The 11441-nt window shown below is 47.0% G+C and overlaps 1 pseudogene; it reads left to right on the forward strand.

Annotated features, from left to right (window-relative positions):
• The first annotated feature begins 2880 nt into the window (after window positions 1-2880).
• On the forward strand, window positions 2881-4567 carry LOC136495918 (indole-2-monooxygenase-like; annotated as a pseudogene).
• The last annotated feature ends 6874 nt before the right edge of the window (window positions 4568-11441 follow it).

The following is an 11441-nucleotide window of genomic DNA, read 5'->3' on the forward strand; positions in this document are numbered from 1 at the left end:
CCTCGTGCCTTGTGCCCCGGCCCCACTTTCCTTTTTATGGCGTTGTGCGATGGAGCCCACCAACCATAGTTAGGGTTGGGCGTCCTCGATCAGGGCTTGGATCAAGGCCCAATTGGCCGTTGGGCCAAACTGGTGGGATCAATCTAACATTCCTGCCTTTTGGGTCTAGACGAAGGATGTGCGCCGGGATGAATTTTGCGATGGCCGCTGTAGAGCTAATGCTGGCGAACCTCGTGCATCATTTTGACTGGGGTTTACCACCGGGGAAGAAGGAGAGTCGCGACATTGATGTGTCACAGGTGTTCGGGCTAGTCGTCCGTCGGAAAGAGAAACTTATCTTCGTTACAAAATTGTGTGTGTACTAGTAGCATTTTTTCTGAAGACATACTGGGATATTCCGTATGTTGCATATATGGATGCACTGCAATAAAGGTTGCTTAGGTGTAAGCTGCAACATGACTTGTATATATACTGGTATAATGCATGACCCATTCTTCGGATGCCTGAAATTTCAAAGAGTAGTTCAGCAGATATGGTTCACCAATATGGTTCAAGATCAGTCGTGTGATTAATTTTAAAGACATGTGTCATCCATCAAGAATAGATCCAATCTCTCAGATGGACCTTATCCTCGATGAATGACACATGTCCTTAGAATTAATCACATGGCTGATCTACTGGTCTAACAAGGTAATGCTTCGTGAACCATATTTGTGCATTTAATTGATAGATTTGTTAACCATATATGATTTGTTTAAGATGTCACATGTTATTCATCAAGGATAGAGATCCATGTAAGAGGTTTGGACCCAGGGTCCATGCAATTTAATTCTCTCAACCCGGGTTCCAAACCTCTCGGAATTAAAAGCAGTGATATTTATGCATAATACACCCAGGATATACTTTATGCTTGATTAAAAGCAGAAGTTTGTCCCCTCAAAAAAAGCAGAAGTTTGTGAGGGTGAACTGAGAAGATCGGCGGATCACATTGCTATTTTGAGCAGCCGACAAACTCTGGAGCTGACGGAGATGGGATCACCTGGGTTGGAGACGGCCACTAGACAAGGGCGGCAGAGGTGGCAGCGCCCCCATCAAGGCACGCTGAAGATGAATGTCGATGGCTCTTTCAAATGTCAAGATGCATGTGGAGGCTGGGGATATGTGATTAGAGATGATCTGGGAGCTATCATCCAATCAGGCTGGGGTCGTAAAGTCTTCGCCTGCCGTTACATATGGAGCTATTGGCGTGTCTTCAGGGACTCAGTGCGGCGGTGCAGCCTGGCACTCGGTACCTGGAACTGGAGACCGATGCGAAGCAAGTTGTTGATGCAATCAAGGGAAATGACTTCAGACTTTCCTTGGTTGGAGGCCTCGTGCATGAAGTGAAGGGCTTGCTAGCTGAAAATTTTACGCAGGCCTTAGTGCTTTATGCCCCACGTGATTGTAATCGAGTTGCTCATGAATTAGCTGCTCTAGGTAGCAAGTGTGAAGAGGCTCAGCCCTCAGTGTTGGCCGTGGTGCCAGATTGTATCATGTATTTAGTGTCAGGCGATTTAGCCGACGTGGTTGATTAATGGAATCATGAATTCCCTCAAAAAAAAAAAAGATGATTGGTCTCGTTAAAAAAAGATGATTTGGTCATAAGACCACAAATTGTCAAATTGACATCCAACTGCACCGTTGCCACTTAGTACGTTCACGTGGTTCTCGTGGGACTCCAACGTTTTATAAAAATGGCCTTTCATGGCCCAGAAATCGATCTTCAATTTGAACTGTGATTCATTCGTCAGTAGAGAAGGAAAGGTTGCATCCATAGGCCACAGATACGATGGCATGTAATAGTGTATACGTTGACTAGCTACATTCATCAGTTCACAACAGAAAGATTATAGAAGGATATGCCTACTGTCAATACAAGCTCGACAATTAAGGGGATGTTTGGGACTGCTTCCCAAACTCTACTCCACGAACTCCACCATGGAGCAGCTTTACAAAAAAAACTAGAGTTTGTGGAGTACATCTTTAGCTGCTCTTACAACTCCACCCTTTTTCTTCGAACAGAGTGCGTGGAGCTGAAACTATTTGACTAAAAAACATGGAGCGAAGCTGAAAAACGTGGAGCGGAGCAGTCCCAAACACCCCCTAAGTGTTTTGGGACTGCTCCACAAATTCTGCTCCATAAACTTTACCATAGAGCAGCTTCACAAAAACCTAGTGTTTGTGAAGCATCTCTAGGTGCTCTCACAACTCCATCTTTTTTCTCGAACAGAGTGTCTGAAGCTGAAATCGTTTCGCTAAGAAAACGTTGAGGGGAGCTATTTACAGTTTCGTTAACTCCTAATGACAACAAAACTTGGAGATGTCAGATGACGTAAAGGACCACTTGGCCACTTGGGCCGCAACGAATCAAACGTGACTTCAGGATCCTCCTCAACTTCATCCTTACTGAAATGACCAATGAAAACGACGAGATCTTCGACAATGCAGCAAACAAACCGGCTCGTCCTTCTTCGACCATGACAAGCAACCGGTTACAAAGGAGCATTATCATTCGTCCCTCCCCAGATCGAGGTTTAACAAACTGACCAGAGACAGAGAGCTACTCCAGGCCTGTGTTTAGTTGATGGAAAGTTAAAAATTTAGCTACTATAGTATTTTCGTTTTTATTTAGCAATTAGTATTCAATCATGGACTAATTAGGCTCAAAACGTTCGTCTCGCAATTTTTAACTAAACTGTGTAATTAGTTTTTTTTCGTCTATATTTAATGCTCCATGCACATATCGCAAGATTCGATGTGATGAGTATTGTAGTATTTTTTAGAAAAACTTTTCGTGAACTAAACCAGGACCAGGCTACCATCCTCTCTGTCACGGCAAACCAAGTACAGCAGCTATTCATGCGTGAGATGACGTCTCCACGAGCATGGTTTCTGCTACTCCTTCCACTCTTGCTCTTGATCGTGCGCTACTCGTTGGCCAACAGGCAGAGGCAGAGGCCGCCTCTGGTCGTAGACGACGACCGTCTCCCGCCTTCGCCTCCCGCTCTGCCCGTCCTCGGTCACCTCCACCTCGTCGGCTCGCTCCCTCACCTCTCCCTCCGGAACCTCGCCACGAAGCACGGCATGGACCTCATGTTCCTCCGCCTCGGTGCCATGCCGGTCATCGTCGTGTCGTCGCCAACCGCCGCCGAGGCGGTGCTGCGCACGCACGACCACGTGTTCGCGTCGCGGCCGCACTCTTTAGTCGCCGAGATCGTCCTCTACGGCCCCTCCGACGTGGGCTTCGCGCCGCACGGGGACTACTGGCGGCAGGCCAGGAAGCTAGTCACCACACACATGCTCAGCGTCAAGAAGGTGCAATCGTTGCGCCTTTCCCACGAGAAGGAGGTAATTAAACAAAACAATCCCCCATTAATTAGTTCAGGACTTCAGGCGATGAGTCCATGGCGATGATGTGCACGCAGGTGAGATTGGTGATGGCCCAGATTGGCGAAGCGGGCGCGGCAGGTGCGGCGGTGGACATGAGTGACCTGCTCGGCTCGTTCATCAACGACCTGGGCTGCCGCACCGTGATGGGCAAGTCCTTCCGGAGCGAGGGCCGGAACAAGCTGCTCCGGGAGCTTGTCGGCGACACCTCGCCGCTGCTGGCCGGTTTCAACGTCGAGGAGTTCTTCCCGTTCTTAGCTCGATTCGGCGTGCTCAGCAAGATGGTTCGCGCGAAATCCGAGAGGCTGAAGCGGAGGTGGGACCATCTGCTGGACAAGCTGATCCAGGATCATGAGAGAAACAGCGATCTGCCGAAAGACAAAGATGGTGATTTCATTCATGTTTTGCTGTCCGTTCGACATGAGTACGGACTCAGCGGAGAGCAGATGAAAGGAATCCTGCTTGGTAGTATATATTCTAGCAAACATAACTTCAAGTCCCAGCCAATTTTTTGTCCCGGATGTGATCTTTCTCGGTTTTTTCGAGCGTGCTGTGTGCAGGATGTATTTTTCGGAGGAACAGGGACATCGTCTTCGGCGCTGGACTTCACCATCTCAGAGTTCATGCGGAGGCCGCGTATGGTGAAGAAGCTTCAAGCTGAGGTGGACAGCAGCATCCCCGAGGGACAAGAAGCTGTCAGCGAAGCTGATCTAACCGACATGACTTATCTGAGAGCTGTCGTGAAAGAGTCGCTCCGGTTACACCCCGTGGCGCCTCTGCTCCCACATTTCTCCATGGCTCGCTGCAGCGTCGACGGCTACACGATCCCAGCTGGGGTACGGGTCCTGATTAACTCCCTGGCCATCGGCAGGGACGCGCGCTGCTGGGAGGACGCCGAGGAGTTCGTCCCGGAGAGGTTCATCGGGCACGGCACTACGGCAGCGCCGCGCACGTTAGCTTCAAGGGGAACGATTTCCAGTTCCTGCCTTTTGGGTCTGGGCGAAGGACATGCGCTGGAGTGAACTTCGGGATAGCCAGCGTCCAGCTGATGCTGGCTAACCACTACTGGAATCGTGGGATTTGCCTAGTGCCGCAGGCACTAGGCAAAGGCCTAGAAACACTAGACAAACAGTTTACATAGTGTCACACTAAGTAAACAAGGGTCGACAGAGGCGGATTAGGCAAAGAGCACTTTGCCGAGTGTCAAACCTCGGACACTCGACAAAGTGTTTGTCTAGTGTCAAGGACACCACTCGACAAAAGTATTCCACTGACGGTGAAAATAGTAACGGACGTTTTGCCTAGTGTCGGAGGTCAGACACTCGGCAAAGTATGCTAGGTTTGCCTAGTGCCAGGCGTCCGACACTAAGCAAATATGTCAAGCTTTGCCTAGTGTCAGGCCGCCTACACTAGGCAAATATGATAAGCTTTGCCTAGTGTCAGGCCTCCGACACTAGGCAAACTGCCTACTTTGCCTAGTGTTAGTTTTCTGACACTAGGCAAAGCATGTTCCCAGGTGTGCCACGTGTGGCCCCTTTGCCTAGTGTCAGACCCTTGACACTAGGCAAAGTAACCAGAAGCTGATTTTTTTTTGATTATTCCATTTGCGACACAAATATAAATCATATTCAAACACCGCAAATATATCACATGAATCATAAATAAGAACCACATGTTCACATATATCACATGTTCATACCAAAAGTCTAAATGTGCCACAAGCTCACAAGTTCATAAGTGCACAACCAAATTTCTTAACAAAGTTCACAACAAGCTGATCACGACGATTGTCAAGGGTGAAGAGGCCCGTGGTTTGATGCTCCAGGCGACCCTTCCACTTGATTCGGCTCAAGCTGTGGTGCCGGCGACGCTCCAATCTGTGAAGCCGACGACCCTTCCACTTGATTCGGCTCAAGCTGTGGTGCCGACGACGCTCCAATCTGTGAAGCCGGCGACCCTCCAATTTGATTCGATGCCACGCCCGATTGATACTGAAAAACATGAAAAAGATACCGTCAATAAAAAATTTCGACAGAACCTCCCCTGCACGGAGAGGTTTCCAAACCCTGCAAGAAGACAAACGGCACGATGACCGTCAAGAACATACATATCAATACACCGCCACCAACACCACCACCACCCGAACACCACAACTGCCACCACCACACCACAACAACAACCGCCGTCACCACCAACACCATATTATATGTTTGAGATTGCATATTTTTTCTAGTGTGCCCTATGTCAGGTTGGAACATAATAAGTAATATATTGGTACTCACAGGAGTAGCTGCTTGAGGAAGTGGCAAGACTAGGCTAGCTGGCATGGTCCGCCCCATAGCGGCGCCAAGAGTGGACACGAACCCCACCAGCTCCTCTATCCTCTGTCGTTGGGCCTCCCGCTCTTCCACCGCCCTCGCTTCCATCTCCTCGCGAAGCCTCCTTTCTTCTAGCAGTTGGGCCTACAACATTTGACCCCCAATGTTAAACACTATAAGACATGTGTGGTTTTTTGACATTCTATTTATGTCAAAATATATGGAATTAATGTCACAACTTAAGATTTATGACATCCAGTTGACAAAAATTCGAACATCAAAAAACCAGCGTCACAAATTGTGCAGCAATAAACATCAACCTCCAGGGCACTAACATATGGGAAAACAACGTAAAGGATACACCATTTGTAGTTTCATATCACATAAAATAATGGACAAGATCTATTACATTCTAGGGTAATAATGTGGCCATCATATTAAAGAAACAAATCCAGACTCAAATATTTTTCAGAACTAATATATGGTAAAGAAAATTTAGATTATCTCAGAAACATTCACGGCTGATAGTGCAACCATATGTAGAGTTAGTAAACAAAATCGATTAACCAAAACTGTCTTTAATCAGAAAACTTGTGAACTAAGAGGGCTGCTACATCTCACACAGTATGAATGAACATTCAAAAAACTTGTGAACTGCATTCAAGACGGCTGCTACATCTCACACAGGAATGAATGAACAATTTTAATTAGCATAGACTTATCAATGATTGCTAAAGTTTTTTTTAAATAATAGCACACAGAAAAGTTAGCTATTCGGTAACACAGTTATTCTATTAGAGAAGCTAGCTATTCACATGCCAATCAAAGTTGCATTCAGGCTTATGCCCCGGTGCCAAATAAATAACTTCAGCAAACATAATATTTTATAGCTGTACTGTTATATACGGCAAGATGGACTTATAGCACATACTGCAATTTAGTACCATATTATTTAAGAAAGCAAGATGACCAATCAACATTACAAAAGGATATTCCAACAAAAATGTGCCATGCCGTCACGGAGATTGGGGAAATCAGGAGCACCTGCTTACTTGGCTGCTTCTCCCATTTGGCAGCTTGAAAGAGCAGCGTCAGGCACAGGAACAGCACGCTGCCACGGCCCACGGCTCAGCCTCGAGGCGTTTTCACCGGTCTGGACCCCAATCCAAGAGGCAGCGGTAGCCGAAGCCTGCAGCATCTGGTGTTAACACAAAAATAGACAGGCAGACGGATCGACGGACAACAGGAAGCGAGGCGGCGGACCTTCAGTGAGATGGCGCACTAGACGGCGAGTCAGGGGAGGAGCATGGTTGCTTGCATGCCTCCGTGAACTCCATCCCCTTTTCCCCCTCTCAGATCCGAGCACGAGCTTCGCCACTGTGGATTTCCACAGGTCACGCCAGGCTGCGCACGGGACCACGCGAGAACGGCTACACCAAGCCTTGCGACGGACTGCCGAGTAAGAATAGGACGGGCCTGGCGCGTACCACGACGGTGATCTCACGTACTCCTCCGAGGACGGTGGCCGCAACACCGCGCCGCCCTGAGCTTGACGAGGAGCGGAGAGGAGGCCGGCCCCGGCAATGGGACTTGGCCAGAGACGACCGAAGGCCGGCCATGGTGCCTTGCAGCCTCCCCAAGCCGGAGGCGATTGGAGAAGGCCCGATCTACGACCTCCATGGCCGGATCTATGTCGGCGCAATGCAGATCGCCGGCGGCGGCGGCATGCTACGGCGGCTGCTCGAGACACTGGGAGACTGGTGAGTGGTGGTTAGGGTTGGGTTCTCAGACTCCTGAAACGTGGGGTGGAGGAGGAGCGTCTGAGGAAGTGCGGCGGCTGCGGAGAATAGAGAAATGAGAGGGAACGGTTAGGGTTCTTGACTTTTATTCCTATCCTGATGCATCTTGACCATCGGTTTTCATTCAACGGCATAGGAGCGCGAGTGACATCGGGCTAAGTGAGAAAAGCCCACTTACAGCGTGATTTGCTGGAACAAAAAGGCCCAAGAGCCGTAGCAGTACACCTATGATTTTTTTTTAAAATTAAAAAACACTCAAACAATATAAATTGAAAATTAACTTTGCCGAGTGTCGATAACCCAACACTAGGCAAACACTATAAAAAATAAGTTTGCCTAGTGTCTTCCATGAGACACTAGGTAAAGAGGCCACTTTGTCTAGTGTCTAGCTAGCACACTAGGCAAACTTATTTTTTTTTTCAATTTTGGTCTTCAAACTTTTTATCGAGCCTCCCTACATAAAATGAGACTACATGTTGAAAGTTGGCATAATTTTATGAAATTTTTCTATATTTCTTTAGTTTATTTAATTTCTTTGAATTTTTTCGACAAATGCAAATTTGAACTGCAAGTGTGTCGAATAATGGCAATTCATGAATGCAAAAATGATATTAATGTTAGTAAGTGTTAGTTGAGGCCGTATCCAGAAACAGACCAAAAATTTGACACATCTTCACGTCGAGACATGACCACGAACTTACGAGCAAATAGTTTTTAAATTCTATTAAATGAAAACGGAGTCTGAAATTCATAAAACTTGTCGACAAGTCAAGATATCGCATGCGGGTGCCATGATAAAAATTTAAAAAGATTTCGAGCACATCGTCACGTATGATGCTTAGAAACCCTAACATCTCCACATACGTGACGATGTGATCATGTGGAGATGTTAGGGTTTCTAAGCATTATACGTGACGATGTGCTCGAAATCTTTTTAAATTTTTATCATGGCACCCGCATGCGATATCTTTACTTGTCGACAAGTTTCATGAATTTCAGACTCCATTTTCATTTAATAGAATGTAAAAACTATTTGCTCGCAAGTTCGTGGTCATGTCTCGACGTGAAGATGTGTGAAATTTTTGGTCTATTTCTGGATACGGCCTCAACTAACACTTACTAACATGAATATCATTTTTGCATTCATGAATTGCCATTATTCGACACACTTGCAGTTCAAATTTGCATTTGTCGAAAAAATTCAAAGAAATTAAATAAACTAAAGAAATATAGCAAAATTTCATAAAATTGTGCCAACTTTCAACATGTTGGTCAAGGTATTGTAGGAAAGCTACAGAAAAAATTGGAAGCTAAAATAAAAAAAAAGAAAAAATATTTTGCCTAGTGTCTCTGTAAGACACTAGGCAAACTGGCCAGTTTGCCTAGTGTCGTCCGGAGACACTAGGCAAAGTTCTAATTTTGCCGAGTGTTAACGGAAGACACTCGGCAAAATGGTAACAGCGGTTGCCCTCCGGCAGCCTTTGCCGAGTGTGATGGTATGCCTAGTATTGACACTGGGCAAAATGATCATTTACCGAGTGGATTTCTTTGCCTAGTGTCGACACTCGGCAAATCGTTATTTTACCTAGTGCCTTTATTTTGCCGAGTGCTCCGGGGTCTAACACTCAGCAAACAAGCTCTTTACCTAGTATCCGATGATTGGCACTAGGCAAACTATTAAACACTAGTCAAATCTCGGTTTTCCAGTAGTGAACCTCGTGCACCGTTTTGACTGGGAACTGCCGGTGGGGAAGAAGAGAGGTGCCATCGATATGTCGGAAGTGTTTGGGCTAGTAGTGAACAGAAAAGACAAACTCCTCTTAGTTCCAAAATTACGCGTGTAGAATCGTATGCTATATGTGTTGCCTGGAAGCGCAAAAATAGATGTTGCAGTTGCATGGGTGTGGAGTGTGGAAACAGTACAATTTATATGTGACCATATATATGATGATTAGTTGTGCTAATTCTTTTTGAGATACCACAATTCACATGAGATGAGAGTACCCACCTGAATATATATTTTTTCACTGATACAGGCAAGGCCGAGAATGGATATATAGTGCCACGCGCTAGTTAATTACATTGATTGGGGCACCAGTCTAGTGTTACATAGGAGGAGAGGCGAGAGACGATGAACGTGTTCGCCTTCTCCTACAAGGGAAGGATGTTAATGTTCACCGACCAATGCGGCCACCTAATGTGATGAATACTTCACCGATAAATGTTAAGCTTTGAGTCAAAATCGACAGGGGACCGTTGTGATGATCGACATTGTCTATATGGGGCACATCTGAGATCCTATTGACACCTACCATCACCTCTTGAGGGAGAAGCCTCAAAGGATGGAGGATCATAAAATAGAAAACGAATAGGTCCAAGAATCAAGGATCGTAGAGGACATTTGTCGACGAAATACGTCCGACAGTCTATCGAGGGATATGCCCACAGTAGTAGATGAATCGATAGAGGTGCGCGTGAGGAAACCGGATGGTGACACAGAACACAAGATACAACGATTAGGCAGGTTTAAGCCATCAGCTTGACGTAATACCCTACGTCCTGTATCTTCGTGGATTGAATTATGAGAGATTCGATGCCTTAGGCTAAGCCTAGGATCCGTATGAGGATGTCGACTAGGGGACCCCTGCCCCTCCTTATATACTCTGGAGGGGTAGGGTTATTTGGTATTACAATATCTTCTTGTAGCCTTGCGGTGCACCGCGACCGGTGTCGTATGCCGCATGCCTTGATCTTACGGGCTGGGCCACCTCTGATGGTGCGGCCTATGTCTTGTCCTGTGGGTATCGAGGGTCATACCTCCACAGTTAGTCCCCGAGCACCTTCTATCCGCTGAGCAACACAGTCTTGAGTTCGTCCGAGCTGTCCAACTTGCTGCTGATCACCAGGAGCAGGCTTTCGACTAGTTTAACTAGGAGCCAAGCTGTTGAAGCAAGCGTCCAAGCAGTTTGAACGAGCGTCCGAGCTGTTGAGACCAGCGTCCGAGTTGTTGAAGTGGGTGTCCGAATAGTTGAGACAGGCGTCTGACCAGTTGAACTGGGCGTCGAGCTCGAACTCACTCGAAGTTGAGGTTTGCCATAAGGATGTAAGGAAGTCAAGTAAAAAATTTTGAAGCCTTCACCTTAGATGAAGTGTTCCCACTTGTCTTAGGCGAAAAAGAGACTCTTAGAGCCAAGCGTAGATCATGACTTAGTCATGCAGAAAAACATTGGGTCCTAGAGATAAGCACATTCACCGCAATATGAAGTGTGTCCATTTAGTCCTCGAGCCTCATAGTAGGTGAAGTATTCACGTGGTGTCAGGGTCCAAAACAATAGACTTTAGGTGCTAAACCAGTCCCCAGCTTAGCTGAGAAAAAGAAGCGTAAAAAATAGTACAATCATAGGCCCACGGGTCGTGCCTCATAGTCCCACAGGCCTGGCCTTTGGCCCAGGCCCGGCCCTATGGGCCGATTTCCGTGCCAGCCCGGCCCGTGAAGCACGGTCAGAATCACGGGTCGTGCTAGCCCGCGGCTTGTTACCCTTTGCATTCACAATTTCACAAACAGATAACAGCTCACAGTTTCATAATTCATACATTCACAGTTCACATCAATACATCATCACAGTTTCTTATATTCACAAAATCAAAGTCCAAAACTTGTCCGATACAGTCACGTTTTCATACATTCATAGTGTCGGGTACCTTAGAACGGGGTACCCCGAGCGAACATCAAAGGGGTCGTTTAAGTCCCATAAAAAAACAAAGCTAGAAGGTAAGCCGTGGGCCCCTCACCCGCCACGACCGGGCCCACCAAGCCCTCCGCCTCGCCTCGAGCCTCGCACAGGAGGTCTCGGCGTCCTGACGCAATCTTCGCCTCGCGCGAGGCTCTCCACGGGAG

Source organism: Miscanthus floridulus, chromosome 12 (genome assembly GCF_019320115.1).
Source record: "Miscanthus floridulus cultivar M001 chromosome 12, ASM1932011v1, whole genome shotgun sequence".
Classification (NCBI taxonomy): Eukaryota; Viridiplantae; Streptophyta; class Magnoliopsida; order Poales; family Poaceae; genus Miscanthus; species Miscanthus floridulus.